This window comes from Bos mutus, chromosome 17 (assembly GCF_027580195.1).
Source record: "Bos mutus isolate GX-2022 chromosome 17, NWIPB_WYAK_1.1, whole genome shotgun sequence".
NCBI classification, from domain to species: domain Eukaryota; kingdom Metazoa; phylum Chordata; class Mammalia; order Artiodactyla; family Bovidae; genus Bos; species Bos mutus.
In genome coordinates, this window is record NC_091633.1 from 52524422 (window position 1) to 52531846 (window position 7425).

At 37.9% G+C, this 7425-nt stretch overlaps 1 pseudogene; it reads right to left on the reverse strand.

Annotated features, from left to right (window-relative positions):
• Positions 1-3578: 3578 nt before the first annotated feature.
• Positions 3579-5974, reverse strand: LOC138991450 (spermatogenesis-associated serine-rich protein 2 pseudogene; annotated as a pseudogene).
• Between the last annotated feature and the right edge of the window lie 1451 nt (positions 5975-7425).

Below are 7425 nucleotides of genomic sequence, written 5' to 3' on the forward strand. Positions count from 1 at the left end.
TGCAAAGAGTTCACTCATTGGAAAAGACTCTGATGCTGGGAGGGATTGGGGGCAGGAGGAGAAGGGGACGACAGAAGATGAGATGGCTGGATGGCATCACTGACTTGATGGACGTGAGTCTGAGTGAACTCTGGGAGTTGGTGATGGACAGGGAAGCCTGGCGTGCTGCGATTCATGGGGTCGCAAAGAGTCGGACATGCTGAGCGACTGAACTGAACTGAACTGATTCTTCAGGGCTATTGACGTGTAATTTTCTTTTTGTGATGTCTTTCTCTAGTTTTAATATCAAAGTGATGGGTTCCTATTAGAATGAGTGTTCCTTCCTCTGCATTTTTTTGGGGGGCAAGTGGGGAAATTTTCAGAAGAGTGGTGTTAACTCTTCTCCAAATGTTTGGTGGAATTTGCTTGTGAAGATGTCTGATTCTGGACTTTTGTTCAGAGTTTCAGCTTCAGTACTTGTGATTTTTTGGGTCATATTTTATATTTCTTATTGTTTCAGTTTTGAGAGATTGTATCTTTCTAAGAATTTGTCCATTTCTTCTAGGTTTTCCATTTTAGTGGCATACGGTCTTGTAGTAATCTCTTATGATTCTTTGTATTTCTGTTGTATCAGTTGCAACTTCTCCTTTTTCATTTCTAGTTTTATTGATCTGAAATTGAGTCTGCTCCACCCTTTTTTTTCTTGATCAGTCTGCCTAAAAGTTTATCATTTTTGTATATCTTCCCCAAGAACAGTTTTGAGTTTCATTAGTCTTTGGTATTGTTTTCTTTATCTTTATTTCATTTATTTCTGCTCCAATTTTTATGATTTCTTTCCTTCTCCTAACTTTGGGTTTTATTTGGTCTTCTTTGTCTAGTTGCTTTAAGAGTAAGGTTAGGTCGTTTGAAATTTTTCTTGTTTCTTGAGCTAATGTTGTATTGTTATAAACTTCCCTCTTGGCACTGCTTCTGCTATGTTCCATAGGTTTGGTTTATCATGTTTTCATTGTTATTTGTCTCTAGGTATTTATTAATTTCCTCTTCAATTTTCTTTCAGTGACTCATTGATTATTTAGTGACATATTGTTTAGCCTCCACTTATTTTTTTTTACAGTGTTTTCCATGTAATTGGTTTCAAATTTCATAGGATTATTGTCAGAAAAGTAGCTCATTATGATTTCAGCTTTCTTAAATTTACTGTGGCTTGATTTGTGACCCAAGATGTGATCTATCCTCGAGAATGTTATGTGTATACCCGAGAAAGTGTTTTCTGCTGCTTTCAGATGAAATGTCCTATAAATATCAATTAACTCTATCTAATCCAGTGTATCAGATAAGTCTTGTCTTTATTGATTTTCTGTCTGGATGATCTGTCTATTGGTGTAAGTGAGGTGTTAATGTTCTCCACTATTATTGAATTACTGTTGATTTCCGCTTTTATGGATGTTAGCATTTGCCTTATGGTTTGAAGTGTTCCAATGTTGGGTGCAAAAATATTTATAGTTATATCTTCTTCTTGGGTTGATCCCTTGATCATTAGGTAGTGTGCTTCCCTATACTTGTAGCAGTCTTTATTTTAAAGTCTATTTTGTCTAATAAGAGTATTGCTACTCCACCTTTCTTTTGATTTCCATTTGCATGGAATATTTTCTCCATGCCCTCATTTTCAGTGTGTCTGTGTCCTTAGGTCTGAAGTGGGTCTCTTATAGAGAGCACATATACAAGTCTTGTTTTTGTATCCATTCATTCAGTTTATTTCTTGTTGGAATATTTATTCCATTTACATGGTAATCTTCAGTATGTATAATCCTGTTGACATTTTATTAATTGTTTTGGGTTTGTTTCTGTGTGTCTTTTCTTCCCTACCTGTTTTTCTTTCTTGTGTTTCCCACCTATAGAAATTCCTTTAGCACTTATTGTGAAGCTGGTTTTGTGGTGCTGAATTATTTTAGCTTTTTCTTGACTATAAACTTTTGATTTCTGTCTTGACTTTAAATGAGAGCCTTCCCGGATAGAGTATTTTTTGTGTGTATTATTTCACAGTAGTCTTTAATCTTTGAAAAAGATGCTTCTTTGCTCTTAACCTTTTGAGAAACTGTTTAAAATATTCATTTTTACTTATCTTTCAAATATAATTATCTTCATATAAATGTTTGTTGTATTATTCAGAAGCACACTAAAATATGACTTTATTTGGGTGAATTGGTGTCTTTAGAATTTTTAGTCTTTTTATCCAGTATTTGGTATGTCTCTCCATCCCTTAAATATTTTAGAGACTTTAGGTAAAGTATTATTGTCCTTATATAGTTAAGTTTGCATACTTTTTTAAGTTTTATTCTTAAGTATTTTATTTTTGTGACTAGAGTTAATTATATTTTCTAATTTTATATTCTTTTAAATTATTTCATATTAATATATAGAAATCTACTTATTTGTGTGCAGTGCACTTCTTTACACATACATCAGTGACTTTTTAAAAATAGCTAACAAAGTGTGCCAACAACATTTATTACATAACTGTTAATTTCCCAATTAACGCTGTTGCTTCCTAATGATATGTGTTAATACTATTAGTTCCCAAAACATAAATTAATTTATTCTTTTGTATCTTTACAGTTTATTATGGAAATATGGCTCATTCGAGTTTCATCAATTTGAAACTTTAAAATGGAATTTAAGAAAAGATTTTCAAATTTCTAAAATTAAAGTTAAAAATTATAATTTGAGTTGGAATTGCATTACTTTTTAATGCAATTGAAATGTTGAAATTGTTCAGCAATTTGAAAATGTTCAAGCTTTTTGTTCTATAACATGCTAAACCTCGCATTTCCATCTTTTTATGTACTTGATATTTGATGGTTTTTATTGCTTTCTTCATATATGTTTATTGTAGTTATATTGTGACTATATATGCTATTATGAATGAGTTTGCCATTATTTATTTCTAACTAAGCTTTGTAGGATACAACAATTATTAATTTCCTTGTCAAGAATTTTTCTTATACTGACCTATTGGACTAAATTTTATTTACAAATATAATAATTTATTATTTAAAATATTCTGAATACTGTCCTTCTGTAAATAAAAACACTTCCCTAATAATTTAACTTTGTACTGTTTTATATCTCCATACATAAGCCATACTTTTTATATAATTATCTCTTTCTTTTTATTTTTTTTAATTTTTATGCAATTGTTTTTATTTATTCAACTCTAAAGATTGACTGCAGCAATTTTTGGATGGTTGACACCTTAGATTAACACTAATTATATTGCTATAAATTTGGTTCAGGGTCAGAATGGGAATCAGGAAAGAGGAAGAACAATAGCAACAAAAATCTTCAAACACTGAAATGAAGAAATACTTTTTTCCCTTGAATTAATGCTACTTTCCCATAGACTTCCCTAGACTGGTTTGCAGCCTAAGGTCATAGAAAACAAGGCTTGGGCATATGGAAGAAACCGCAGGTTAAGCCATGGTGCCAAGCGAGAGACTAAAACCGCGATCCGAGTGTCAGTCTCAGGCACAGCTTAGGAGCACAGGCAGATTCTCAAATGCGTCCCAGGGTTATTCCATTTTCACCTATTCAATCCCCCCTTTTCTGGCCAATTCAGGGCTGTACACAACCCCCTCGCTGCCTCTCCTGCTCACACTGTTGTTTACAGGGAACCCAATAGGCACGTGCGGCTCCTGCTGTGACAGAAAGGCAGCAAGAGCAGCCGTGATCCATCTCCTCCTGAACGCCTGGACAGTTGGGCTGGCTGAGGATGGCTTCTTCAGGCCTCCGGAAGGCCCGGAGCCCCGGGAAGAACACTGCTTACCCTTGGGAAACCTGGCAACAGTTGCCTGTGATTTCTGGTGGAAATGACCAATCAGAATCAATCCATCTCACCGGGAAAGGTCAAGGGAAAGAAAAAAAAAAAAACCGCTTCCCTTCCAAAAACGGTAAAGAGAAAACGAGGAGAGAAGAAACCAAAATATTTAGAATGGCAAAATATTTAGAATGGCATAAAAAGTGATATGCGTAAACTTCTTTTTGTTATTAAATCTAACTGTAAGTTTCCTAAAGTCCAGTTACCAAGTTGAATTGTGTGGGAAAGAAGAGAGAGACCGGCTGGAATCTTCCTCAGGAGTTCACGACGTCAGGCTGAGAGGTCCTAGGTTTGCGCTGGAGGAGCCCCTTCCTGAATGAGGGCTTGGGTGGGCCGGGCTCCATGCTGGCTCCAGTCCCATTGGTCCCTGCAGAGTGAGCCTGGCCCCGTTCACTAGTGTTTCCTGGTGCCTGGGGTGGAGCACTCTGGTACCTGGAACCAGATGAATACCACGAGCTATTTCTGTAACGACCCACGCTGTCATGTCGCCCTTGGTTCGTGGGGTCACTGGACTTTGGGCCTTGTGGCCTGTAGCCTTGTCCTCCTCGTCTGTTTCCCGGCAATGCCTCTCGGTGAGGCTGGTAGGATCGGCCACCGGAGTTTGCTGTGGTTGCAAGCGTCTCTCCCGGTGCCGAGTTCTTCTTGTTAGCGCTTGTAAGGCTGGGAGCAGAGGCGCAGGTGGAAGCAGCAGCAGCAGAGGCGTCGCACGGGTTACTCAAAGACACAGATGCAACCAAGCTACATCGAGACCGGGTCGAATAGCTGTTCTTTGGATGGGACACTTGTCCAAATGAATCAATGTTCTTCTTCAGGGTCTCTACATCACAGGTGAATCGGGCCACTCGTCCCAGATCCTCATCATATTTACGTTCACTAACAAAGTGCTTGATATCAGCTCTGAGCTCGACCAACTGCTCTTCTGACATCCGAACAGCCACATCAGTCATTTTCTTTAGAAGTTCGGCTTTCTTTTGACGGCTAAGCAAAATTTCCATTGCTTCAGCTTTCACTTTGTCCATTTCAGCAAGCAACGCCACTTCCCGATCCATTAAACAGCTCTGCAATTCGGCAAAAGCTTGTTTCATTTTCTTAATAGAAGCATCCATCTCTTCTTTAACTACAACTCGATATCATGCAAGAGACACTGTGCAGCGCTGGAGGTCTTTCACAGATTTTTCAATATTAGAACCCAGCTTTTTGTTGGTGGAAGAGAGGGGAACATCTTCCATGCCTAGATTTGAAAGCTGAGGTCCTACAGTAGGTCTTGAGAGAGACTTGGCAGCATTCTTATTTTGTTGAGAATTCTGAGTAGAGTGCATAGTCAAAGATCTGGACTCGAAATCAGAGACACCATTCTCCAGCATGGATCCTGTTCTATCCAGCATTTCTGATGGGGCAGACTCAGGATCCTCCAGTTCTCTGGCTTCTATTGAAAGTGTCTCCATACCTTCACTGAGTGAGTCCACAGACTCAGTATCATTGATGGCACCGTTGACATGATAACCATTAACACTACCTTTCTCTGAGGAGGGCGCAGATTGTTCCTCTTGAATGGAAACCGATTTGTTGGAATTGGGATACTGTTACTTGGTTCTGCTGCAGGTTTTGGCTTGCTTTTCTTCTTTTTGTTCTTTTTCTTGCCTGTTACTGTCCATTCTTTGAGTACTTCACTGGCACTACCTTCCATGAATGCTTGTACTGTTTTGTCCACACAATTATCAAAGTGTTGCAAAACCAGGATAATTTCATTGTTACTCTTATTGGGAACTATTGCACGCACTGCATTTATCTTTTCTTTCATGTTTTCAAAAGCTCCTCCTTGGGCCAGTACAGTATTGGACTGCAAATCAAAAATGAATCCTGATGAATCCTTCTGGTTTTGTTTCCTAGACATTTCAGGTTTCTTTAGTCTCAAAAAATGCAGAAGAAAAGTATTATTTTGCCTTGTCTTGGTTCTGACTGTAGTTGTCTTTGATTTAAAAGGAGATGACTGAAGGTGATAAATATAAAATCCTGGTTATTTGAAATCCTGTTCACTAGCCGTCGATCTCCTTTTCTTCTCTCATACCAAATTCATGTCAAGAAATATCATTGCAGACATTCATGTCTCTTTTTCCAGGGAGATTCAGGCTCCTCCATCCATGGGATTTTCCAGGCAAGAGTACTGGAGTTCTCTTTCTTTTTAAATTGAGTAGAAATGCCTCTAATGTGGTGGTTATTAATATACTGGGGCAAAAAAAAAAACTTTTAAAAAATATTTTGGGAGTTATAAATCTTGTTTAACGATAACAAAGTTGTATCATTCACAAAACTTAAATGCTACTGAAGACTTTCAAAGACCATTTACCCTATTTTACAATATATGGCTGCTTTTCATACCTGATACTTATATCAGGTCTTTTGGATATTTATAATCTGGTGCAAATACAGCAGAACAAATGACAATTAAATAGTGCTCTGTTTTTATATTTATGTGATCCCTGACTTGGAAGTATGTTTATTATTCTGAGAAATGCACTTCATCTCTGTCATCTCTCCGATGTAACTGTGCTTCTTATCTCCAAATCAATAAACCTTAAAAGTGCCTTGGAATAGTTACAGTATGTTCCTCCAGGGAGAAATTGTTGTGTTAGGTTTTTGATGGGTTTTGACACTCTACCAATTTCATCTGACAGTGAATTGAAAGTTGAACAGTGCACTGAGCCATGCTGGTAATTTAATACTGTCCTTGGAATATTGTCTTTCAATCTCGAACAGAAAGTCATTATTTGTGAAAACTTGGCCTAAGTTTGTTCTATATCATGGGTTTGGTTTCATCATGAGAGAGAGATTAAGAAGGAATATCTTAAAATAAACATGATAGTCTTATTATTGTTAGTGTAATAATGTTTTTAAGACTGAATACAAGACAACGAAGTAGATAACAGTCAACACCATTCACCATACTTCTGCCTCTCCCACAGTTGCTTCAGTTTTCTTCTATTAAAAACAGAAGACATTGCCTCAAATCCCAGTGCTTCCCTACTATCTGCTGCTGCTGCTGCTGGTGCTAAGTCACTTCATTTGTGTCCGACTCTGTACGACCCCATAGATGGCAGCCCATCAGGCTCCCCTGTCCCTGGGATTCTCCAAGCAAGAACACTGGAGTGGGTTGCCATTTCCTTCTCCAATGCATGAAAGTGAAAAGTGAAAGTGAAGTCGCTCATTCGTGTCCGACTCTTAGTGACCCCATGGACTTCAGCCTACCAGGCTCCTCTGTCCATGGGATTTTCCAGGCAAGAGTACTGGAGTGGGGTGCCATTGCCCTCTCCATCCCTACTACCTATAGGGTCCTAAATAGGTCATTTAAGTGATCTAAGATGCACTTACTTTAACTGAAAGAGGAAATAATGATGAGACAAAGTTTGTCAAGTTTAAATCACTATACAAATGCCATTGCCTTGATTTTGTTGCTCCAGCTTTGAGAACCTTGTAGTGTGGCACCTTACACAGACAGCTTGCTGGAATCTTTCCTGGATTTTCAAGTTTCCATTTCTTTATTGTTGTTGAGTTGCTAAGTCGTATCTGACTCT